The sequence below is a fragment of the Rhinoderma darwinii genome, chromosome 3 (assembly GCF_050947455.1).
Source record: "Rhinoderma darwinii isolate aRhiDar2 chromosome 3, aRhiDar2.hap1, whole genome shotgun sequence".
NCBI classification, from domain to species: Eukaryota; Metazoa; Chordata; class Amphibia; order Anura; family Rhinodermatidae; genus Rhinoderma; species Rhinoderma darwinii.
The window spans coordinates 135,849,381-135,876,572 of record NC_134689.1 but is presented as its reverse complement, the minus strand read 5'-3'; the positions used below and the strand labels follow the sequence as shown (position 1 = coordinate 135,876,572).

General features: G+C 42.7%; 1 long non-coding RNA gene across 2 annotated transcripts in view; it reads left to right on the top strand.

Annotated features, from left to right (window-relative positions):
* The window catches only part of LOC142751105 (uncharacterized), an 80,968-nt gene that overhangs the window by 45,259 nt on the left and 8,517 nt on the right, over positions 1 to 27,192 (top strand). The window contains exon 2 of one of the 2 annotated variants that reach the window (XR_012882709.1): positions 4,474 to 4,548. The exons of the other annotated variant lie outside the window; for it this stretch is intronic. This is a non-coding gene — a long non-coding RNA (uncharacterized LOC142751105). The remainder of the gene's footprint in view (positions 1 to 4,473; positions 4,549 to 27,192) is intronic. 2 annotated transcript variants of the gene reach the window in all.

The following is a 27,192-nucleotide window of genomic DNA, read 5'->3' as shown; positions in this document are numbered from 1 at the left end:
AAGGTAAAAGGGATTTTGAATAAGGAAGGCTATCACTCTATTTTGCAACGCCATGCCATACCCTGTGGACAGCGCTTGATTGGATCCAATTTCATCCTACAACAGGACAATAACCCAAAGCACACCTCCAAATTATGCAAGAACTATTTAGGGAAGAAGCAAGCAGCTGGTATTCTATCTGTAATGGAGTGGCCAGCGCAGTCACCAGATCTCAACCCCATAGAGCTGTTGTGGGAGCAGCTTGTCCGTATGGTACGCAAGAAGTGCCCATCAAGCCAATCCAACTTGTGGGAGGGCCTTCTGGAAGCATGGGGTGAAATTTCTCCCGATTACCTCAGCAAATTAACAGCTAGAAGGCCAAAGGTCTGCAATGCTGTAATTGCTGCAAATGGAGCATTCTTTGACAAAAGCAAAGTTTGAAGGAGAATATATATATATATATATATATATATATATATATATATATATATATATATATACTATAGACACACACACACACACACACACATATATATGTACGGACGTGTGTGTGTGTGTGTATGTCTGTATATACATATATATATATATATATATAGATAGAAAGGAGCTGCACTCAATGTCAAGTTCCAAACGATCCGTGGATTATACGATATAAATAGAAATCCCACAGCACTCCGATGTGTTAATAAAAATATATTTGTGTGTGTGTGTATATATATATATCACACACACACACACACACACACACACACACACACACACACACACGCACGCACGTTGCTAGTCATTGCTACCCCTCACCTAATAAGAATTTGTCCTTACAATTAATTAAAACTTCTTTAATACGCTTTCATCTGCTAAGTGGATTAAGAGAAGATCAATGTCTAGAATTTGCAGGTCTCTCTAATGTTTTTTGAGGGTTTTATCTGCAACTATTAGTTACTTTAGCTATCCCTTCAAGTGCTTTGATAAAACTACCAAGATAAATCACCCTTATGATATCATTTACTGATCCTAGCAAAGTAATAAATCTGGAGTCCTGTTCAGTTGATGGGTAGATGCTAGTCAATTGAATAAATGAATAGAGTAAATGGGCCCTATTCTTTCTAGACTCATTTGATACTACTGTTATTCCAACTCCTTTTCTTTATATTGTAATCTTACTGCATACTCGAAATATAGGTTTCCATTTAAGTGCAATGAAATCTATACCTGATATTTTCTATACTATGATTTCAGTATTTTCAAACAAGAATATATTGTAGATTTTTCACTGAAGTTGAAATGCGTTGTAATATTTTGTCAATAGTGATTTGAATTAGGGTGGGTTTGCAGCCAGAGACCTTACGTGAAGGAGCAGCTAAGTGGCCAAAAAACTATTTAAAAGAAGCAGCTGAGCGGATGTGGGAGCTTGGAAGTGTGCATTGATTTCAAGTGTCTTAAAGGAAACCTGTCACCAGCATTTCATCTGTTAAACCAGCAATACCTGGTGGAAGTGGGTGAAAAATAATTTTTAAGTAACCTATAATTATGTTAGTAGGCTCTGTACCTTTTAGTATTGTTTTTTTAATGTTCCTGCACTGTATGCTAATGAGCATAAGTCCTATCTTCATTCCTCAAGCCTTTCAGATTTAACCCCGCCTTCTTACTTTTGATTGACAGCTCCTTGCCTCCCCCAAAATCCCGCACTTGCGCATCGATGTCCTATTCTGGAGCGTGCGCACAGCGGGACACCATAGCAGCTCATGCACAGTAACTAGATTTGAGGCACGGACAAAGCAGGGAAGGGTGTCGGACAATACATGATGGGTGCATTCGCGCTATCTCAAACGAGGTTTCGGCATTCAAGGTGGGGCAGTTTATGGCGGTGGGCGGGCATTAGAAGAGGAACGAACGAGACTGACGGATTATTACCATAAAAAGCGCAAAATGTTTGCGGTCTGTTCTTTACGGTCGGAGGAGCAGTTTAGGAGAGGGGATAACGGCAATTAACTTTTGACAGCAGCGGCCAGTGAGGAGTGAGTAGAGTTCAATAGGTGAAATGTTGGTGACCGGTTCCCTTTAAGTGTGACTAAATATTTATTGACTAGACTATGTCACTTTAGAAGAAATTGTTGTTTGGGGTATTTTTTTCCCCTACAATGGTATATTGATTTAAGATACCTATTAGACACTATTACCAGTGCCATTTATTCTCTCCTTGAATAGCCGTTTGGGGGACCATACTGCTGTGCAGGGTGTGTGAGAATTGCCCTTTTGGAAGCCCAGATTCTGGATTAAGTGAGCAACTTTCAACACTGCGGGCAACTGACAACATGGAGAGGAGTTTGCTGCTCATTGAGCAAGCAGTCACTGGGCTAGATGCAGCGAAGAATGGTTGCATGGAGGTTCAGGCTGTTGAGACAGCTAGCTGGGTAACAGAAGGCGAGGTAGAGGGAAGAGTGTAAGGGAGGTTAGTCCTGATCTGGAACACCCTAATAGGGTTGCCAAGCTGGCAAATGAGTGGGATGTCTGCTCAGGGGTAGCATTGCTCCATCTAGATACCTCCTCTAAGCAGCCAGGGGAATGTCTGCTCCAGTAGGGAGGGAATGGAAGCATAGGAATGACTATTATTAGGGGAACCGATAGGGCAATCTGTCACAATAACTGGGAATACCGAACAGTTTTGTGTTTTTCGGGTTGACCGATTATTGGGAGGGGCTGGTGAAGACCCAGTGGTCAAGGTGCACACTGGCACAAATGACAAAGTTAGAGGTAGGTGGAAGGTGCGAAGACATGATTTCAGGGACTTGGGTAACAAGCACAGAGCAGGGACCTCAAATTTAGTATTTGCAGAAATACTACCAGTACCACATGACACATCAGAGAGACAGTGGGAGATTAGGAAAGTGGACAAGTGGCTTAAGAATTGGTGTAGGAAGAAGGAGTTTGGGTTCTTGGATAACTGGGCCGACTTCTCTGTTGGCTACAGACTCTACGATAGGCTGCACCTAAATAGGGAGGGTGCAGCTGTGTTGGGGGAAAATATGATTAGAAGGTTGGAGGAGTGTTTAAACTAGAGAATGGGGAGGGCAAATACTGTATAGGAGGGGAGGACAGTGTAGCTAGTGAGCTGGGGTTAAGAAATGAACATGGGGTGGAATAGAGGAATGGGTTACAACCATTAATAGGACTAAGAAGAAAAGTGGTATGGATAAACATATAAAGTGCATATATTAGCGGCTCGGCGCAGACAGGCGTGATTTAGTGATGTCACCGCGCCTGTCTGCGCCAAGTCACTCATAACACAGGGCAAAGGAGGAGAAGGATCTCCTCCTCCACCCGTCGTGGGAACGGGGATAGGTAAGTAACTTTATTATTTTTCTATTATGCACATATGGAGGAATTATACTGTATAAGGAGGGGGGCTTATATGGTGGCAGCTATGAGTGGCATTACTGTATGGGGGGCTGATATGGTGGCAGCTATGATGGCATTATACTGTATGGGGGCTGATATGGTGGCAGCTATGAGGGACATTATACCGTATGGGGGCATTATACTTTCGGGGGGCTGATATGGTGGCAGCTATGGGGGCATTACACTGTAGGGAGACTGCTATGGGGGCTTTATACTGTGTCGGGGCAGCTATGAGGGGATTTATACTATATGGGGCCGCTATGGGGGCATCATACTTTATGGGGGCATTATACTGTGTGGGGGCAGCTATGAGGTGCATTATACTGTATGGGGCTGCTATGGGAGCATTATACTGTATGGGGCTGCTATGGAGGCATTATACTGTATGGGGCTCCTATGGGGTATTATACTGTATGGGGGAATTTATGAGGGGCTTTATACTGTATGGGGTCTGCTATGGGGGGCATTATACTGTATGGAGGCATTATACTGTGCGGGGGGGGGGTAGCTATGGGAGCATTATACTGTGTGGGGGCAGCTACGGGGAGCATTATACTGTATAGGGGCAGTTATGGGGAGCATTATACTGTATGGGGACTGTTACAGGGAGCATTATACTAAATTGGGGGCAATTACAGGGAGCATTATACTGTATTGGGGTAGCTACGGGGAGCATTACACTGTATGGGGAAGCTACGGGGGCGATATACATTGTGGGGGTGGCAATGGGCTGAAGTATACTTGGGGGCTGTTGGGCAAGGCGGCTGGGCATAAGCGCGGCAGGAGTGGCCCAAGCTGAATTCTTGCACCAGGGCCCATGAGCCTTTTGCTACGCCCCTGCCTCCGGCACACTGCAGTGGCTACTTGCCCACAGCAGGGAGAGGGGGTTACAGCTCATCGTAGCCAGGGAGCCACCCCAGCCAATTCTAGGCCTATTTTAGGATTGAACCAAGATGGCTCCTTCTCCAACTAAGCAACCAGCATGGAAGCTCCACGAGAAGCAGGGCGCGCTAGGAAACATGGTTGGACAAGCAACCTTTTTTTCATTATTAATCATGTCTATTAATATGCCTTTGTATATTACATGTTTCTTAGGTCAGAGAGTGTCCCAGAAAAGATAAGATCCTGGCAGAGGAGCCTACTAGCCTTGCCACTATCATCAAGGATATGGTACGAACCAAACCCTTAAATCTTTTAAAAAGAAGCATGACTATTTGTAGTTGTTGGTAAGACAAGACAGGGCTTCGGTGTATCTGGATATATTTGAGGAAGAAGGGGAGCTAGGCTCCTCTGAAAATTCCTCTGATAAAGATGGGGGTGGAAAGAAGAGTTTTCTAGCTGAGGACGTGGATCAGCTCCTTAAAACAGTCTGAGCCACTTTGAACATTGATGACCCCAAAGATCCCCGGTCCTTCCAGGACATTGTTTGAGGGCCTGGGTCCTAGGAAACGGAACTTTCCCTATCCATAAAAATGTGACCAGCCTCATTTTAAGGGATTGGAGGAACCCTGATAGGAAGTTAGGCATTCCCAAGATTATAAAGTAAGCAAGAACTGGGATATTTTTCCAGGCTGGATGCCCCAGCAGCAAAGATATCCAGAAAGAACGCCTTGCCTTTTGAAGATCTGGGTTCTCTCCCTGATCCGATGGAAGGGAAAGCAGACTATTATTTAAAAAGGACCTGGGAAGCCTCTGCAGGGGCCTTTATAAAGAGACTTTGTCACCAGTCTAAATATGTAAATGAGCCTTTATTAGACAATTGGGAGGTAACAGCAGCGATTCTCCTGAGGTGGAGCTACGTCACCGCCTCTGATGCTGTTCTATCAGCATGAACCTGCTTCACACCGTGTGAAACTAAAGCTGGGGAGAAGGGGGATCACTTCAAACAGCTATATCTCGGGCTATATCTCGGGCTGTGGATCACAACCGGAGATATCGCCAGATGAAAACAGTCGGGAATGGAAGCTGTATACTATATGATCAGGCTGTCCTGCTGGGCAGGGAACGGGGAGAAGATGTATGCTGATTGGACAGCATCGTATAGAAAACTTTACACCACCCAGAGTGAACAAAAAGAGTCACCTCCTATTTGGCTATTAGAACTACATTAGCATATTTAGAAAAATGCTCATAACTTTGCAAATAATAAATGTTTTATAAAACTGATCACACTATAGTTATCAGCATCATAGTGCCTATTAGATTAGTTAATTAATAAATTGGTGGCAGAGTTTCTTTAAGCCAGGTATTGCGGCCACATGCGTGGCCAGGTCCCTAAAGATATGGATAGCTCAACTAGAGCTTTATCTTAGAGACAAGACTAGGGATCAGATACTGGTTTCCCTCACGGTTTTGTCTAAAGCTGCAGATTTTTAGCTGATGCCTCAGTAGACTCTGTTTGTCTATCAGGTAGATCAGCAGCTATGTCTAACTCAGCCAGAAGAGCTATATGGCTGAAAACATGGCAGAGAGATGCGGGCCCAAAAGGGAAGCTCTGCTCTAGCTCTTGTACAGGAGACTTTTTGTTTGGTCCTCCACTGGATAACCTGGAGAAAGCATCCGACAGCCGAAAAGGGTTTCCTACTCAAAACAAACCACAAGATTCCTTTCGTCCCAGGAAATTTAACAAGACACCTAATCCCAAGGGACAGGAATTTAGATCCTCTATATTCCCTAGGAAAAATAAGGGCTTCCTGTTTAGGCCTTTGAATGATCCAAAGAATAAAGATCATCAGCAATGACGCCAGAAGGAGCGGGGTGGGAGGTCACTTATCCCTTTTCTTCCAAGAATGGGAAAAGATCTCATCAAATCAATGGGTTCTAAATATTATAAAAAATGGTTACAATTTAGAATTCAGGACTTTTCCTCCAGACCGAATCCTCCCTACAAAAGTTCAGAGAAACTAGAGATGGGGAAGGTCTACTATTCTCCCCCGCTTTTTCTGGTAAAAAAAAAAAAAAATTCAAATTCACGGTTATAATAAACCTAAAGCAGCTGAATGCCTTCCTGGTTTACAAAAAGTTTCATATGGAGGGTATCTCCTCTACAGTAAATCTCCTTTTCAAAGTTTGTATGATGACATCAATAGATCTGGAGGATGTTTATTACCAGAGGCAGATACACGAGGCCCTGTCTGTCAGGGGCATAACTAGGAAAGACTGGGCCTCATAGCAAACTCTTGACCGGGGCCCTCCCCCCAGATCCCACATGCAGCCCCCCCTTAGATAGTGCCCCCTGTAGATCGTGCCATACAGCCCCCCTGTAGACAGTGCTATACAGCCCCGTCTGTAGACAGTGTCACACCTTATTTGTGGATAGCGCCCCCACCTCCCCCTTGTAGATAGTGCCATAAAGCACCCCTGTATATAGCGCTATACAACTCCCACTGTATATAGTGCCACACAGCCCCCTCCCTTGTATATAGTGCTGCACAGCCCCCCCTAGTAGATAGTGCCACACACAGCCCCCTGTAGATAGAGCCAAAGACCTCCCCCTTGTAAATAGTGCCATACAGCGCCCTAGTAGATAATGCCACACAGCCCCACCCTTAGTAGTGCCACACAGCCCCTTGTGTATAGTACCACACAGCTCCCCCATGTGTATAGTGCCACACAGCCCCCCCTTGTGTAAAGTGCCACATAGCCCCTTCTTATATATAGTGCCACACAGCTCCCCAAGTAGTAAAAAGCAATGGCGCATCCGAGAAATTTGTCAGCCAGGGGGATGTCAATCAAATATGGAAAGGTGGGTTTGGAGGCAGAACTATGTGACTTTTCAGGATAGCAGCACCACCTCATGACCCTTTAATGAGTAATTAGCATATAGTGTGTGCCGTTTTAAAAGTTGATTTGAAAGATTTTGCTGCATCTGAAAAAAATATACATTTGGAAATATTGTCAGGTCATGTATTATCGCATGGTGGCGGTTCAAGGGGTTAAAACTACCAGATAGGTTCCCATGAAATATACAATGAATTGAGAACCATTCCATCTGCTCTGCAATTTTGCTATTATAAATATATCCTATATATTTACAGCTCCAGAACCAAGCTCATGCATATACACAATACCACAACCAAGCTCAGTACATAAATACAGCACTAGAACCAAGCTCTGACATATATACAGAACCACAACCAAGCTTATACATATGTACGGCACGAGAGCCAAGCTCAATACGTACACTACCGTTCAAAAGTTTAGGGTTACTTAGAAATTTCCTTATTTTTGCAAGAAAAGCACAGTTTTTTTAAATGAAGATAACATTAAATTAATCAGAAATACACTCTATACATTGTTAATGTACTAAATGACTATTCTAGCTGCAAACGTCTGGTTTTTAATGCAATATCTACATAGGTGTATAGAGGCCCATTTCCAGCAACCATCACTCCAGTGTTCTAATGGTACATTGTGTTTGCTAACTGTGTTAGAAGGCTAATGGATGATTAGAAAACACTTGAAAACCCTTGTGCAATTATGTTAGCACCGCTGTAAACAGTTTTGATGTTTAGAGGAGCTATAAAACTGACCTTCCTTTGAGCTAGTTGAGAATCGGGATCATTACATTTGTGGGTTCGGTTAAACTCTCAAAATGGCTAGAAAAAGAGAGCTTTCTTGTGGAACTCGACAGTCTATTCTTGTTCTTAGAAATGAAGGCTATTCCATGCGAGAAATTGCCAAGAAACTGAAGATTTCCTACAATGTTGTGTACACCTCCCTTCAGAGGACAGCACAAACAGGCTCTAACCAGAGTAGAAAGAGAAGTGGGAGGCCCCGCTGCACAACTGAGCAACAAGGCAAGTACATTAAAGTCTCTAGTTTGAGAAATAGATGCCTCACAGGTCCTCAACTGGCAGCTTCATTAAATAGTACCCGCAAAACGCCAGTGTCAACGTCTACAGTGAAGAGGCGACTCCGGGATGCTGGCCTTCAGGGCAGAGTGGCAAAGAAAAAAGCCATATCTGAGACTGGCTAATAAAAGGAAAAGATTAATATGGGCAAAAGCACACAGACATTGGACAGAGGAAGATTGGAAAAAAGTGTTAGTTACAGACGAATCGAAGTTTGAGGTGTTTGGATCAAACAGAGGAACATTTGTGAGACGCAGAACAACTGAAAAGATGCTGGAAGAGTGCCTGACGCCATCTGTCAAGCATGGTGGAGGTAATGTGATGGTTTGGGGTTGCTTTGGTGCTGGTAAAGTGGGAGATTTGTACAAGGTAAAAGGGATTTTGAATAAGGAAGGCTATCACTCCATTTTGCAACGCCATGCCATACCCTGTGGACAGCGCTTGATTGGAGCCAATTTCATACTACAACAGGACAATGACCCAAAGCACACCTCCAAATTATGCAAGAACTATTTATGGAAGAAGCAGGCAGCTGGTATTCTATCTGTAATGGAGTGGCCAGCGCAGTCACCAGATCTCAACCCCATAGAGCTGTTGTGGGAGCAGCTTGACCGTATGGTTCGCAAGAAGTGCCCATCAAGCCAATCCAACTTGTGGAAGGGGCTTCTGGAAGCATGGGGTGAAATTTCTCCCCATTACCTCAGCAAATTAACAACTAGAATGCCAAAGGTCTGCAATGCTGTAATTGCTGCAAATGGAGCATTCTTTGACGAAAGCAAAGTTTGAAGGAGAAAATTATTATTTCAAATAAAAATCATTATTTCTAACCTTGTCAATGTCTTGACTATATTTTCTAGTCATTTTGCAACTCATTTGATAAATATAAGTGTGAGTTTTCATGGAAAACACAAAATTGTCTGGGTGACCCCAAACTTTTGAACGGTAGTGTATATAGTGCCCACACACAGTATAATGCCTCTTTAGTGCCCCCATACAGTATAATAATATTTAATAATATATTATAACCCCTTCAAGGACACAGTATTTTGTCCTCTAATTGTGCCCACACAGTATTATGCACCCTAAGTGCCACACACAGTATATTGCCCCTTGTAGTGCCCCTACCCAGTATAATGTCCGCTTAGTGGCCTCCACACAGTATAATGCCCCCTCCCACAGCCCCCCTTGTAGATAGCGCCCCCTGTAGATTATTCCATAATCCCCCACCTCCTCGTTGTAGACAGTGCCATAATCCCCACTTCCTCCTTGTAGACCGTGCCATACAGCCCCCACCTCCCCCTTGTAGACCGTGCCCCCCAAACAAATTTTTTTTTACTAATCCAGGCCCCATTCCCACGACGAACTGAGCTGCTCCACAATGCCGATGACGGGATTCTTGCGTAGGTCGGCGTGATCCTCTAGCCTAATAAAGATTGTCCCAACCTTTTCGCACTCGAATCACCCCTGAAAAAAAAATCAGCCCCCAATCACAGTAAAATGACCATCAGCCCGGCACTCACAGTAAAATGACCATCAGCCTACCACTCACTAAAATGGCCATCAGTCCGCCACTCACAGATGCCCTCTGTAGATAGTGCCGCACAGCCCCCTTGTAGGTAGTGCCACACTGCCCCCTTGTAGGTATCGCCACACAGCCCCCTTGTAGGTATCGCCACACAGCCCCCTTGTAGGTAGCGCAACACAGCCCCCTTGTAGGTAGCGTCACACAGCCTCCTTGTAGGTAGCGTCACACAGCCCCCTTGTAGGTAGCAGACTCCCGCTCTTCTTGTAGATAGCACCACTGTAGCTCCCTGAAGGAGCGGAATCCTCGTGTAGCTGGGGATTCCGCACCTAAACGGAGCTCTTGATGTCTCTGTCCATATATGGACAAGTAGGTTGAAGTTCAAGAGGAAAATGAATCCCACTGGACGGCGCTGTTTCTCCCCAGTGAATAAGTCCGGCAGGTCACGTCGGTAAAAGGTCACTGGTATTGTTCCAAAAACTTCTAGACAACTACAGAGTGAATGACATTGTTTATTATTGTGTTTTTTTTTTTTAATTATAAAAGGAGAGCTACCTGTTTCAAGACCGGACCGGTCTCTTCATCAGGCTTGGAAAAAACACAATGACAGTCACCCGTCTTGACCTAGATTATATAGCCGGTCATGGAACCACATAGAGGCTCCAAGGTCAAAGTTCATACCTACTGGTTGGAGTAGATATGATTTTTAAAACATTTCTCCCATTCAATACAAACAAATATAAAATGTAGCTATTGTTATCGTAAAGCCTTCAATGTGTGCAATCTAAAAAAACAAAAAACATTATCGGCATGAACACTCGAGAATTACATAGTAAATAAATGACAGCATAAATACTTGCATGATAAAAACAAATCCATAATCAAATCTAACTAACAATATATAAAAATATAAATATATATAAATATGAATGTATAAAAATGTAAATGCGAGTGGATGGAGTGAAGTTATTCCACCCGAATACTAAATGACACGTGAACAGCTGCTTGGACAGAGGTTTCACCCAAATGGTAAATTTTCACCACGACGATCTGGAATACAATTTTTTATCCCGGCTGCAAGCCAGTGCCAAACCGAGGGAGCCACCGAAAAGAAGAGAGAGAGAGAGAAAAACAGCTCTCACCGGAGCGCACTCCAAGACGTCTCGAAAGGACACCCAAGGGAAAAAGAACCACCCCCAGACTGGAGGATGGACATGCCTGAAGGGAGAACCTCCCACATGATGGAACACCAACCATAAATTGTAAGTGAATGGAGTATAGACTGTATATTTTAATGGTGATAGATTCTAATGCTAATTACTTTGCCTTTATTTATTGTTTTGTTAAATAATGGTTTCAGTGATAATATTGAGACCTATAGAACTGAATGTATTTAGTTTGTCCGTCCAAAAAGCTTCTCGTTTATTCAAAGTGTTGAGGCTGTTGTTCATTGCCGGATCTATATAGTCTATGGGTATAATAGTATAGCAATTGAAATCTCTATTTCAATCTCAATGTTCCTGCCCATTACAATATATTGGGAGAACTAAACAATCGTTACTCTGGAGGCTAAATAAGCATCAATCGAATTGCACGCAAGGTTTCATGCAACACAGTATATCTAGACACTGTACATTATCTCATAATAGAGATTTCAATTTCTATACTATTATACCCAGAGACTATATAGATCTGGCAATGAACAACAGCCTCAACACTTTGAATAAACGAGAAGTTTTTTGGATGTACAAACTAAATACATTCAGTACCATAGGTCTCAATATTATCACTAAAAGCATTATTTAACAAAACAATAAATAAAGGCAATCTATCAAATTAATATATACGGTCTATAATCCATTCACTTACAATTTATGGTTGGTGTTCCATCATGTGGGAGGTTTTCCCTTCAGGCATGTCCATCCCGGAGTCTGGGGGTGGTTCTTTTTCCCTCGGGCATCCTTTCGGGACGTCTTGTAGTGCGCTCCAGTGGGGGCTGTTTTTCTGTCTCTCTCCTTTTCGGTGGCTCCCTCGGGTTGGCCCTGGAGTCAACGAGTGGTTTGCAGCCGGGATGACACATTGTATTCCAGATCCTCGTGGTGAGCATGTATCATTTGGGTGAAATCTCTCTCCGAGCAGCTGTTCACGTGTCATTTAGTATTCAGGTGGAATAACTCCACTCCATCCACTCGCATTTATATTTTGATACATTCATATGTATGTATATATATATATATTGTTAGTTAGATTCGCCATGACAAAGCGGCAAGCCGCTATTACCACAAGAAGCGCTCGTCTATGCAGTATTCCCAGCACGGCTCAGTGCCTGAAGAAGGTCGTATTGACCGAAACGTTGGTGTGCCGGATACTTTCTTTTATACTCGTTAGTTAGATTTCATTATGGATTTGTTTTTATCATGCAAGTATTTATGCTGTCATTTATTTACTATGTAATACTCGAATGTTCATGCCGATTAATGTGTTTTATTTAGATTGCACACATTGAAGGCTTTACGATAACAATAGCTACATTTTATATTTGTTTGCAATAAGTTTGTATTGAATGGGAGAAATGTTTTAAAAATCATCATATGTACTCCAACCACTAGTTATGAACTTTGACGTTGTCTATCTCCAAGCTCCAAGGTCAATCACTCTGTAGTTGTCTAGAAGTTTTTGGAACAATATCAGTGACCTTTTACCGCCGTGACCTGCCGGACTTATTCACTGGGGAGATACAGAGCCATCCAGTGGTATTAATTTTCCTCTTGAACTTCAACCTTTGATCAACGGAACCCTATGGGTCACCGTAAGAATCCCAGGCTGCAGACCTCCGTAATTCATTTTACCAGCAAGGACGTTGTGCTCCCAGCACAACGCTATCAGATGAACACCGTTTCTTACCTGATGCTATACATTTAAACACCTTGGGATGATGCACCATGTACACCGTACTTTTTTTTCCATTTCTCTATACAGTTTCATATATGGACAGAGACATCACAGTGGCAACTCCTGAAGTGGAATGCCCATCTACAGTGTTGCCGATGCTGTGTCCGGGGAATCCACTCCAGGAGTAGCCCCTGACGTCTCTTTCCATTTATGGACAGTGACGTCAGGGGCTTCTCCTGGAGTGGAATCCCCAGACACAGCATTGGGGATTCCACTCCAGGAGAAGCCCCTCCGCTTCTCATGGAGTGGAATCCCTGGTCACAGCATTGGCAACGCTGTGGACAGGGATTCCGCTTCAGGAGTTGCCCCTGATGTCACTGTCCATATATAGACAAAGACATCAAGTGCTCCGTCTAGCAGCGAAATCCCCGGGCACACGTGGATTCTGCTCCTTCAGGGAGCTACAGTGGCACTAATAGATAGCAGAGCAGGGGGAGATACCTCCCTGCTCTGCTATAGTGTTCAATAGTATCTGCATCCTAAGGACGAAGATACTATTAAATGTGGCATCGCTACCGCTGTAGCAGCCACAGCGGCTGCTAGCGGCGCCGTCGGCGATGGGTGGCGGGGCTCGTCCCGACGGGCGGCACGGGCGCCCTCATGCCCTGTGTCGCTGCTAGCAGCCGCTATGGTTGCTACAGCAGTAGCGACGCCACTGAGAGAAGAAGTGCCTGGGCGGAAAGGCAGCTGCTGAATTGCCGGGCCCGTGCACTTTTGAAACACAAACAGTGGGAGGTAGCCAGCGTAGCGCCTCCTTCCACCTGCTTGAGTGATGCACCCTGTGCAATGGCACAGATCGCACACCCCTAAGGCCGGCCCTAGTGTCATTTGTCCACTCACGATACACTTTCACCACAGCAGCACGTCAATTTGCGCTGTAAAATACTGCCACCTTTGGCCCAAAATCCAATAATCATCCCTTTTTGCAACTATGATAAATGGCCCCTTTTACCCATGGCAACAACAAGTGATATGTGTTCAGACAGCCTATCGCACACCTTGTAATACCTACCAAGCCAACCCACAACACATCACTTCCTTCATGGGCTACGCACTGCTGATATTGTAAGTAGGAGGTGGTCATAATGATGTGACTCGACTTTGTATATTCAAGTTAAAACGGAGTATAGAATAATCAGATAAAATGGTGGAGTTAGTTAATTTCTGTCACAGTCTTTTCCTTATACCTTTAATTCCTTTAGCATCCACTTCTGGCTTTAACTAAAAAAACATGAACCTAAAACTGTATCAAAACTGTATCAAAACTGTATGTGTGATCCTGGCCTGATGGGTACAGTTTTGGTGGTCTATTTGGTATTGGTTAGTTCTTAGGAGTCCCTATATCTCTATAAAGGCTTTATGATTTTTGTGTAAACTCCTGTTGTTTTTTTACCATTATACATTATTTTTATTTTTTTAAATTTGTTTGTTATGACAGGATGGTCTCTGACTTTTGCACACCACTGGAACATACAAATTCTATGCTGCCATTGCAAATGTAATAAAACAACATTGAATCAGGGTTACATAGTAGTAATGCTAAACACATGATGTCCATAAATAATACTAAATCATAGTAGAAAGTTTACCTTATATAATAAAAACACAAAATAGGGTATTACACAATTAGTTTCCAGCTTATTGATCAATTGTAAAATATATTTAAACAATGTTTTTGATACTTATGGGTTAGGCTGTCATTACTCTAAGGGTTTGCTCTAAACATTAGATGGTAAATTAAATACTACTAAAATATTCTGAGTATGATGAATGCTGCAACATAGACATCTGTGCTTTCTACAACAGGAATTAAATTCTGAGATGTGGCTGCAATACAAGTTAAAATTTTTGAGCAAGCAATAGGTTATTCCTTTGCCTAATAGTATCAACCATAACTTTAAACCGTAGCATTCGAAAAACCTTTCAAAACAAAACCGTTCTTGGAGATGTGAAAAAGTAATTTCATGGATCAGTAACTGGTTATAAGATAGGTATAGTCAAGGTTGGTTTTTTAGGAAGGTAGGGTCCCAAAGGGAGTCTTACTGTGGCAGACTCAGAGACCTAAGCTTTTGTAATGAGCCGAAAAGGGACCTTGAAAAGTGCAATTAGAAATGTTAAGGTATATAGTGAAATGTAATCAGCAGCCTATACATGTTGTAATAAACTGCAATTACACTATACATCTATACAAATAAACATTTTCACATAATTGCCTCTTTGACTGCTTCCCTTTACATATAATTTACTGAACAATGTATAGATCAAACACTCATCAGTTTAAAAATCAGGAACGTTCTACCTTATCTGCATTAATTTTTATACTTTGCACAAATATATTAATTAACCCGTTAGTGACCGCCCATAGGTGTTTTGCGGCGGCCACTAACGCACTTTATTCTGATGCATGTGGCTTTTTACGGCACTGCATCAGAATAAATCTGAGCGGCCGGGAGCAGTCAAAGCTCCCTGCTCACAGCTACCGGAGGTGTCTGAGGGCTGGGAGCAGACTTGCTCAAGTGGGCGGGATCTAAATCTGTATCGATCTCGCCCGTTTAACCTCTCAGATGCGGTGGTCAATAGCCTCTAGGTCTGCCTCTAATTAACGCCTGTTAGACAGGCATAATACTCTGCAATAAGAAAGAAGTATTGCAGTGTATTATAAACGTGATCAAATGATTACATAGTAAAGTCCCCTAGTGGGACTAAAAGAAAAGTTAACAAAAAGTTTCATAAAGTTTCTAATAAATAAATAAAAACCTCAAGTACAAAAATTTAAAAACCCCACTTTTTCCCCTTACAAAAAAACAAAAAAAAAGTTCAAAAGGACACACTTTTGGTAGCGCTGTGTCCGTAACGACCCCAACTATAAAGCTATTACATTATTTAACCCGTCTGGCGAATGCCGTAAAAATTTAATAAAAAACAATGCCAGAATTGCTATTTTCGGTTCATCCTGCTTTACATTTTTTTTATGAAAAGTCAATTGGCGGAAAAATGAAAAAGTCATGGCTCCTAAAATATGGCGACACAAAAACAAATCATTTTGAAGAAAAATAGTTTTTACTGTGTAAAAGTAGTAAAGCATAAGAAAACTATATAAATGTGGTGTCTTCGCAATCGTAACGACCCGTTGAATAAACGTCATGTTATTTATACCACAAGGTAAACTACGTAAATTTAGGATGCAAAATAGAGTGGAGAAATTGCTGGTATTTTTTCTATCCCCCCCCCCCAAAAAAAGTTAATAAAAGTTAATCAATAAATTATGTTCACCAAAGATGTGCTATTAAAAAATACAACTTGTTTCCCACAAAAACAAGTCCTTATACAGCAGCTACGTCGATGCAAAAATAAAAAAGCTGTAGCTCTTTGAATGCGATGATGGAAAACGTGAAAAGCTAAAAAACTTAAAAAATAGCTTGGCCATTAAGCCCAAAAATAGGCTGGTCACCAACAGGTTAATATTGACTTGTAAATCAAACATATTCCAACAATTATTCAGCAATAATGGTAAGGGTTTACTAGCCTTTCAAAAGGATTGAAGACAAGTGATTAGTGCACAGTCATAATAATATAAAGGGTTAAATAAAAAAACTAAGTTACTAAGTGTGTTCAGTGACTGTGTTGTAGGGTTACCTGTGAAGCTGGCTTTCTGTTTCTTACTACAGATTTGGACTGGAACCACAAAAGCAGCATTGAAATATCTTACCTGCACCCTAGAACATAACTGTAACGCCTCATGCACACGACCGTGTGTACCATCAGTGATCCGAGGAAAGATAGGACTTGTAATCTAATATTAATAACATGACACTAATCCCATTTAAAATATATGACCTATTCCTGAAAAATTTCTCTTCTGTGGTTTTAAAAAGTAAAAACTAATTAAAATATAAATTGCAGCATAACATGCACTCATTGTGCCCTGTAAATATGTAATTCAGATGCTAAAATAATTATAGATGTCTACAAGATAGCAATAGGGAAAACATAAATTAGCTTTTTCTGTTAAGATATCTGTACAATATTTTTCCCTGCAGCACTAGGCAGTTCTTATCCAAAAAAGACAGATTTTCCAATCCTTTGCCCTCAATGATACCTTCCAACTCCCAATAATCATTTTTCACCTTCATGCAAATGCAAGTGCAAATGTAGGAACATGGAAGGTTAAAATGGAAGCAGACTTTATCATTGGCATGTAAATTTCCCAGTCTGGCATGACGCCATATATTGAGCGTGGACATTAGCTGCCTTTCTGAAATGAGTTAAAGCCTCTTTAATAAAAGTGTAAATAAAACCAGGGTGAGAAATTAGTTTTCCATCCCAGCAATCACTAGTCTAACCTCTGCTGGAAATAGTGTCTGGAAGCAGTGCAGAGAAAGTATCTGCATCTTGAATATCAAATCTTACAGTAAAACAATTTAACCCTCTATGTTATAAAGATATTTTGAAAAGTAGGTACAACATTAGCATCAGAACATCCAATGGGAACACAACTGGTGTAAAATAAAAATAAAATATGTAATATATCAGATCAGATAGAAAATCATATTTTGCCAAGATGCCTCAGAGGTTCTAATAAGAGAATCCTAATATAACAAAGAGGTATCATTTAACTAGACAAAATAATATGGTCATTTGCGTGATTGAATAAACTGATTTACAAGGCCAAGGAAGAATGTAGCAAGGCTCATAGATGGATTAGCTGCCATTATGCTTAGAGATTTGTGTGCCAGGAAAGGCCAAATGAATTAGCTGAAGATTCTCAGACGCATCTTATGTTAAAGGAATTATTTCACGGAATACCATATACTGTTCTTTATATAAAAAAAAAAACAGCAGAGACTTTGTAGATGAGACTTGTGTTTCATGTAGATAAGAATCTGTTTTGCTGTATAATTATTAAGATGAAGTTAGCAATATTTGTGCTATATTTTACTCATCTTGAACTTCAGTGATTTTTTTATTTGGAAATTCTAAAAAGCACAGCAAGGCCTTCCTAAAATAGAAGGTATTTGTGTAGCTCAGACCCATACCTCCCAACTTTCAAGCATGCCACACCTCGAGCCCTGCTTAATCCTCGCCCATACACACCTAGTTCAGACAACACAATATCATGCTCTCATAGTGCCTCCTCACCGTTTAATTCCCCATACAACCCCCCACACAGTATAATGCCACTATAGATGCCCCCAACACAGTATAATGCCCCTATAGCTGCCCCCCACACAGTATGATGCCATTATAGCTGCCCCCACACAGTATAATGCCCCCGTAGCTGCCCCCATACAGCATAAAGCCAACACATGTGCCCAGTGGCGTAACTACCGCTATAGCAGCTGTAGCGGCTGCTACATGGCCCGTGCCACCCGCTGGCACGGGCCCCCCCATGGCCGGAGTCTCTGCTAGCAGCTGCTATGGCTGCTACAGCGCGACGCCACTGAAGGGGTTGTTCCTACAAAAGACATGCATCCCCTATCCACAGGATAGGGGATACATGTGTGATTGCTTGGACGCCCAGCGTTAAGAAGAATGGGGGACCGAAAGCCCCCCGAAGTTCTCCATGACAAACCTCGGACTTCCGGAGTCTGTCTGCAGCTCCATAGAAATGACTTGCGCACCAGTCGCACTTGTGCGCATGCGTGACCAGCGCTCCTTTTCATTTTTATTGAACTGCGCTGACGCTGGAAGTCCGAGGTTTGTCATGGAAGAACTTCGGGGGACTTTCGGCCCCACGTTCCCCTTATCGCTGCCAGCAATCACACATGTATCCCCTATCCTGTGGATAGGGGATACATCTCTTTTGTAGGACAAACTATAGGCCGTTTTTTTCTGGGAGGGGGCTATATGGTGTTATCTACAGTGGGGGGGTCTGTATGGCGTTATATACGGGGGGGTCTGTATGGCGTTATCTACAGGGGCTGTGTATGGTGCTATCTATAGGGGGCGCTGTGTGGTGGAATCTATAGGGAGGCACTATCTACAAGGGGGGGTTGTGTGATACCCAGCGGAGGGGGGGCCCCAGTCAAAAGTTTGCTATGGGGCCCAGTCTTTGATAGTTACGCCCCTGCAGGTGCCCCCATACAGTGTAATGCCCCCACACAGTATAATGTCCACACACATGCCCCCTTAGCTGCACCATACAGTATAATGCCCCCCTAGCTGCCACCATACAGTATAATGCCCCCTTAGCTACCACCATACAGTATAATGCCCTCTCAGCTGTCACCATACAGTATAATGCCCCATAGTTCCGCAATGCCCCTGTAGATAATGCCCACATACTACCATAATGCCCACATAGTGCCACAGTGCCCACTGTAGATAGTGCCACAGTGCCCAAGTATAACGTGCCAATGCCCACACAATGCCCATGTAGATAGTGCCACACAGTGCCAATGTAGGTAGTGCCACAGTGTCCCCTGTAGATAGCGCCACCCCCCTTGAATATAGTGCCTACCCCTGTGGATAGCGCTAACCCCCCCATTTAGATAGAGCCATTAAGGCTCCCTCTGGGTGAAAAATCCCCAGCCAGAGCATTGGCCACACTCTGGCCAGGGATTTCGCTCCTGCAGGGAGCCACTGATGACACTGTCCATATATGGACAGTGAGGTCAAGGGCTTTCCCAAGATGGGAGTCCCCGGCCGAGAGCTTGCGTTGCTCTGGCCAGGGACTCCATAGTTGAATGCTAAAGCAGGGAGCTGACATTTCCTTGCTTTAGCATTGGATTCCTGTATCTGCATCTTCAGGATGCAGATACAATTGACACCAGGACATACCACCGGCCAACTAGGACAATGGGACACTGGCCGGAATCTGGGACTGTCCCGCTGAATCCGAGACAGTTGGGAGGTATTCAGTCCCATTATACTTCCAAATAAAAGGAAAAAATAGCAAGCAGAATTGATAAACTTTTAGTAATGAAAGTGCACCAGATCTCTGGCTCAAATTGAGTCAGAATTGTGGTCAGACAGTGTTTTAGACTCTTTTTGCAACTCATCTGACAATGGGGCGTGGGAAAGGGACGTGATCAAGTGAAAAGCGGCATGGCTTAAATGTGCCAAATCGTGGTAAAAAATAAGCCATCATAAATTTGAGAAAATTAGGCTGGATTCACACGAGCATGTTCGGTCCGTAAAGGACGGAAAGTATTTTGGCCGCAAGTTCCGGACTGAACACACTGCAGGGAGCCGGGCTCCTAGCATCATAGTTATGTATGACGCTAGGAGTCCCTGCCTCTCCGTGGAGCTACTGTCCCGTACTGTAATCATGTTTTTAAGTAGTTATGCTTAATACAGGGATGAGCGGGCGCTACATGACACTATGTACTCTAAAATTGTGCCATTAAAAAATACAACTTACATCAGTGGATAAATAAAAAAGTTATGGCTCTCGTAAGGAGGGGATGACAAAAACAAATAACAAAATAACTTTTCTAGTTTTGTACTGGTCTGGCTATGAAGGAAAATGTTCAACATACACTATATATCCAAAAGTATATGGACACCTGGTCATCACACCTATATAAGTTTGCTGAATATCCCATTCCAAAACCATAGAGTTCGGCCTCTATTGCAGTTATATCAGTCTCCAGGAAATTTTGGAGTGCGTCTGTGGGAATTTTTACCCAATCAGCGAAAGGAGCATTTGTGAGGTCAGGTACTAATGTTAGACAAATAGGTTTGGCTTGCAATCGGTGTTCCAATTCATCCTAAAGGTGTCTGTTAGGGTTGAGATCAGGGCTCTGTGCAGGCCACCCGAGTTCCCCCACACCAAACTTTTGAAACCATGTCTTTTGTGGACCTTGCTTTATTCACAGGGGCACAGTCATGCTGGAACAGTAAAGAGCCAAACTATTGGCCCAAATTTAGAAGCATTCAACTGTCTAAAATGTCTTTGTATGCTGTAGCATTAACATTACCCTTCACTGGAAATAGGGGCCCTGCCCAAACACTACCCCAGTCTAATATCCCTCCTCCACCAAATTTTACAGTAGGCACTATATGTCTGGTAGGTAGTGTTCTCCTGGCATTTGCCAAACCTGGATTGGTCCATCAGACTGCCAGATAGTGGTATGTGATTCATCATTTACGTTTTCACTGCTCCAGAGTTTTGTGACGGAGTGTTTTTTCACCACTCCAGCTGACACTTGGTATTGCGCATGGTGGTCCTAGGCTTGTGCCATGGAAACCCATTTTATTTAGCCAACCAAGGAACAGTTCTTGTACTGATATCACTTACAGAGGCAATTTGTTACTCTGTAGTGAATGATGCAATAGAGAATAGGTGATTTTTATATGCCACACACTTCAAAATTTGCCGGCTCCAACCTGCGAGTCTCTACGCACTTCTTGGCTGAGCTGTTGTTACTCTTAGAAACTTCCACTTCACAATAATAGCACTTCTGGGGCAGATCAGAAAATTCCATAAACTGACTTGTGACAAAGGAGGATTACTAGGACAGTGCTATGTTTAAAGTCCCTGAGCTCTTCAGTACAACCCATACTACTTACAATGTTAGTCTATAGAGATTTCATGGCAGTTTACTGGGTTTTATGCATATGTTTGCAATGGTGTTTAAAGAAACACCTGTACTCAATAATTAGGCGGGTGTCCACATACTGTTAACCACATAATGTACATCATTCATAGCACAAAAGAATAAAACATACAGCCTTAAGTATTGCAAGAAATGGACACTATAGGCCTAAGAAATATGGCTCGTTGAGCAACCAGACAGCATAGCGGAGCTCCTATAATACAATGATCCAGTTAGTTTGCTATGTTTCCTATGTTAGATTACGGTACAGTAAACTCAAACATTTGGCCAGTAAGAAATCCTGCAAGATTTCAGCTCCGAAGCCTGCAGAATTGTTAATGCACCTCTGGACTATAATACAGGCTACAACTCATGATCAGTGCTGAAATATAATATAGACTAATTTTATGTGTGAGCTATATTTTTTATGTTCAAAGGTAAACATATGCTCTAAGTTGATCAAGAGGTAGAAAGGACCACATAATCTATATAACCAGTTGTTTAACACGTAAATGCCTTACATACATGTGGCATTTCAGTCATATATTTGTAAAAAATATTCACTTTTCCAAAATATTTTTTTTTTATTTAATAGACAACCTTAGATGCAGTAGTGATTATTAAAGAACTAAAATATAATTATGGATTTACATAACACAATACCATGTTGAAATTTAAGTGTTGTATCTATATATGTTATCTATATATGTTGTATCATCTACGTGGTCTGTCTACCAACGCCTATTTTCGATCTATTTTGGCGATTAGTGCCCAGGTTTTTAATAAATAATCAATAAACGTATTCTTATACGTTCATACAGGCAGTGAATAATTTATAATTTTGAACGTATACGTATGTACATTGGTCATTCTCTTTCATATGTAGCTGCCTCTTTTTCAAGGGACCAAGGTAATAGGAAAATTATCTCAAAAGCTATTTAATGGGCTGCATGGGCTATTCCCTCATTAATCCATCAACAATTAACCCCTACCCGCACGACTCAGTAACTATACGTCGTCGCGGGAGGTTACTTCCCACACGAAGACATATAGCTACGGAGTCGTTCCCGGTGCACACTGTCGGTGACCGTGTGCAATGGGAACCGGGAGGTGAGCTGTCTCAGACAACGGACACTCCATTCTTGCCGGCCCGTGGTCCTTTGCCACTGATTTTGGCAATTAACCCCTTAAATGTGGCAATCGGTTGGGATCGCCGCATTTTAGGGGTTACTAGCACATCGCGGACCCCACAATGAAATTGTGGGGTTTACCAATGGTTGGCATGGCAACTGGAGGCCAAACAATGGCCTCCGTTTCTGCCATGAGCGGAAGCCTAGCAGAACCAGCCTCCGGCTGGTCCTGATAGGCTTCCTATCAGAGTGACAGGAAGTCACTGTATCGTTCACAATGCACACTGTCGGTCACAGTGTGCAATGGGAACCGGGAGGTCTGCTGTCTCCGGCTCATCACCGCTGATTTTGGCAATTAACCCCTTAAATGCGGCGATCGCCACATTTAGGGGGTTTGCAGCACATTGGCAGCCTCCATGCAACAACCTCCGGGTCTGCCATGTATGGAAGGCTATAGGGACCAGCCTCTGGCTGGTCCTCATAGGTTTACTGTCAGAGTAAGGGTATGTTCACACAGGCTATTTTCAGCCGTTTATCGGGCCGTAAATGCCCCGAAAAACTGCTGAAAAGTCAGAAGCAGAACGCCTACAAACTGTCCAGTGCTGCAGGTAAAAAAAGAAAGCGTAAAAAGTAAGAAAAAAGTAAAAAAAAATTTAATACAAATATTTTATAAAAGTGTAAAAATAAAAGTTATTTTTTTCCTATAATATGTATTTTATTATAGGAAAAAAATGTAAACGTTAAAAAAAAAAGTACATATATTCGGTATCACCGTGTGCGCAATGACCCAAACTATAATGTTATTTTTCCGCACTGTGAACAAAAAAATAAACAAAAACTATGCCAGCATCGCTATTTAGCATCTTCAATTAATATCAGTGCATATTTATGCCAATATGAGGTACAGTATAGGGACATATATTGGTAGTCGGTTTATGAATTGTTAAAGTTAACAGCAAGGATATTCATCTATCTCATTTATCAGTCTCGGCAGCAACTGTTTTAATTCAATATCCTACAAAGTGTATACTTATTACTTATTAAACTAATAAATATTAAAAGTTATATTTTAATGTGGTAGTGAGGGGTCTCTTTGTGCCCTTTTGGGTGATTATTTAGATTCGTTTTTTTTTGCCAATTAATCCTCTCCGTCTCAAATCTATAGATGTGGGATTTTCCCCTCTTCAGTTGATTGTTTTAACTATAAACATAACTGAAAATCCAAGTCCCTGGAGGTGGGTGGCTCACTTCAGCACCTCTATCCTCCAAGGGTCTATGAGACCCTCGGACATGTTTAAAGGCTATGTAAACCTTTTGAAAGGCAATTTTTTTTAAATAAAAATGTGTATCAGTGTGTTTTGTGTAACTTCGTAAATACTTTTTAATAAAAATTATTTTTACTTTTTTAGATACAGCTCAGTATTCTCTATAGAGCAGCTGTATCTAACGCTATTCACTGAATCCGTCAGTCCCACGGGCCTGACGGGTTCAGTGACAGTGGGTCCTGCATGTCTGACATGCAGGATCCACCAGTAATCTATCACATCTAAGTTATGAACACTTAGATGTGATAGTTTACAGGTGGATCCTGCGTGTCAAAGACACGCAGGACCCGCTGTCACTGAACCGGTCAGGTCCGCGCGACTGATGGATTCAGTGAAATGCGCTACATACAGATGCTCTGTATAAAGAAAACAGAGGAGCTGTACCTAAAGTAAAAATAATTTTTAATAAAAAGGTATTTACAAATTTCCACAACACCCTGATACACCTTTTTATTAAAAAAATTTAAACTTTTTTTTTACTTTCATAAGTTTTACATTTCCTTTAACGTCTTCAAACTCCAAGGAACTTTCTGCGATCCACCAGGCTCTTTTAAGAATCACTGCCCCTAAGTTCAGGCCACAAGGAACAGTCAGATTCCTTGAACTCTTGCCGCGCTGCTCTGTAACTGTACGTCCTGGTGAGGGGTTGCTTGGCGCACCAGGACGTACAGTTACTGCACGGTTCCCAGTGTCCGGGAAGTCCGATGTCCCCGACAGCTGACACTCCACTCTTTCCAGCCAGGGGTCCATCTCTGCTGATTTTGGCAATTACCCCTTAAATGCGGCGATCAATTTAAGGGGTTTGTAGCACATCGGCAGCCCCCACTAAAGATCGCAGGGTCTGCCGACAGTGTCGTCACTCACAGGTACTGCATCGTGTCAGACGAGCGAGGACACCGGCACCAGAGGCTACAGTTGATTCTGCAGCAGCATCGGCGTTAGCAGGTAAGTAGCTACATCGACTTACCTGCAAACGCTGATGCTGCTGCAGAATCAACTGAAGCCTCTGGTGCCGGTGTCCTCGCTCGTCTGACACGATGCAGGACCTGTGAGTGACGTCACAGCGTGATCTCTCGAGAACACTCTGTGTCTGCACTGCCAGAAGCTGGGCGTTCTGAAGAGAAGTGGATGATACTTCTCATCAGAACGCCCAGCTAGTAAAAGTATTAAAAATGCCCCGATGTACGCACATAATACACGCCCACTTGGACTTTTACTTTTAAACACACCCACTTGGACTTTTGCAAGCCTCATTTGCATAACTACAAAAATGGTCATAACTTGGCCAAAAATGCTTTTTTTTTAAAAATAAAAACGTTACTGTAATCTACATTGCAGCGCCTATCTGCTGCAATAGCAGATAGGGGTTGCAAAATCTGGTGACAGAGCCTCTTTAAGCGCAGGGGATATCCTCATGGAATTCTGAAGGGTGCGTACCAAAATGCCCTTGGATGCAATAGAAATGAACTGTTGAATCCTAAACCAAAGAAACCAGGTGAGGAAGGTATCCGGGTCATAGGGACCTTTCTTTTAACGTTGATGATTATGGTAACCGTTAATGAAAACCCAAAATTTAGTGTCACAGAAAATTATATTATATAAGCCAAATTTCAAAAATTATTTTTAAAACCGAAATGTTGGCCTACTGAAAAGTATGTACAGAATATTCCCTCAATACTTGGCCGGGGCTCCTTCTGCATGAATTACTGCATCAATGCAGTGCGGCATGGAGGCGATCAGCCTGTGGCACTGCTGAGGTGTTATCAATGCGGCGTGGCATGGAGGCGATCAGCCGGTGGCACTGCTGAGGTGTTATGGAAGCCCAGGTTGCTTTGATAGCGGTAGACTGCTGCGCTGACTCTGGACTTGATATAACATAGTGGACCAACACTGTTGATCAGTGGTCCAAAGTCCTGTTTTCAGATTTGATTTGAAAATCAAGGTCCCAGAGTCTGGAGGAAGAGTGGAGAGGTGTCAATCCAAGTTGCTTGCGGTCCAGTGTGAAGTTTCCACAGTCAGTGATGGTTTGGGGAGCCATGTCATCTGCTGGTGTTGGTCTGCTGTGTTATGACCACTCTTTTTTTCTTCCATCGGATGTATGGCAGCCTATAATAATAATAATCTTTATTTATATAGTGCCAACATATTACGCAGCGCTTTACAATTTAGAGGGAACATGAAACAAACAATATCAGACATTACATAGTGACAAAGTTAATTTACAATTCAAACCTGAGGAGTGAGGACCCTGCTCGCAAGAGCTTACAATCTATGAGGACATAAAGGAGACACAAAGTGTAACAGTGTTTGTTCTTACAATAATCCAGCCATTTTTATACACATGGGGTGGTAACATAAAGCTGCATGAGCCGGTCACCAGCCAGTATCCGTGTATGACGGACATGAAGAGAAGGAGTGTTACGGAATGTTATTCTGATGACTAATCTAAAAGGAGGGCCATGGAAAGGAGTCAGATTATGGAATGTTATAGGCCTGTATAAATAGATGTGTTTTCAGGGCAAGTTTAAAACTGTGGATATTGGGAATTAATCTGATTGTCTGGGGTAGCACATTCCAGAGGACTGGTGCAGCACGAGAAAAATCTTGGAGACGGGAGTGGGAGGTTCAGATTATGGAGGATTTTAATCTATGGTCGTTGGCAGAACATAGAGCCCGAGTAGGGTGGTAGACAGAGATGAGGGAGGAGATGTAGGTGCACTGTGGAGAGCTTTGTGGGTGAGAGTAATAAGTGAAGTGGACCTAGGACTGTTCCCTGAGGAACCCCGATAGCAAGGGGAAGAGGAGAAGAAGTGGAACCAGCAAATGACACACTGAACGAGCGGTCAGAGAGATAGGAGGAAAACCGAGAGAGACCAGCGTCCTTGAGGCCAATAGAGTGGAGCATGTTATGTAGCAGTTTGTGGTCTACAGTGTCAAAGGCTGCAGAGAGATCCAGAAGAATCATTAGAGAGTATTTGCCGTTAGATTTAGCCGCCAAGAGATCATTTGAGACTTTAGTAAGGGCAGTTTCTGTGGAGTGTAGAGTGCGGAAACCAGATTGTAAGGGGTCTAGAATGGAGTTAGCAGAGAGATAGCGGATAAGGCGAGAGTAGACCAAGCGTTCCAGGAGTTTGGAGATGAAGGGCAGATTAGAGACTGGTCGGTAGTTAGCAGCGCTGGATGGGTCAAGAGTTGTTTTTTTCAGTAATGGGTTTATAACGGCATGTTTAAAAGAGGAGGGAAAGATACCAGAGGAAAGAGAGGTTAAATATTTTAGTCAGGTGACCAGTGACCGCTGGGGAGAGGGACTGGAGGAGGTGTGAGGGTATAGGATCACTAGGACAGGTAGGACGAGAAGAAGAGAGGAGCCAGGAGACTTCTTCACTCTCAGCATTTGACCCAATAATAGAAGAAGAAGAGAGTGTGCAGGAGGGAAGGGGAACGATGTTACTAGGGGACTGGGAGATAATATCATGGCGGATGTTGTCAATT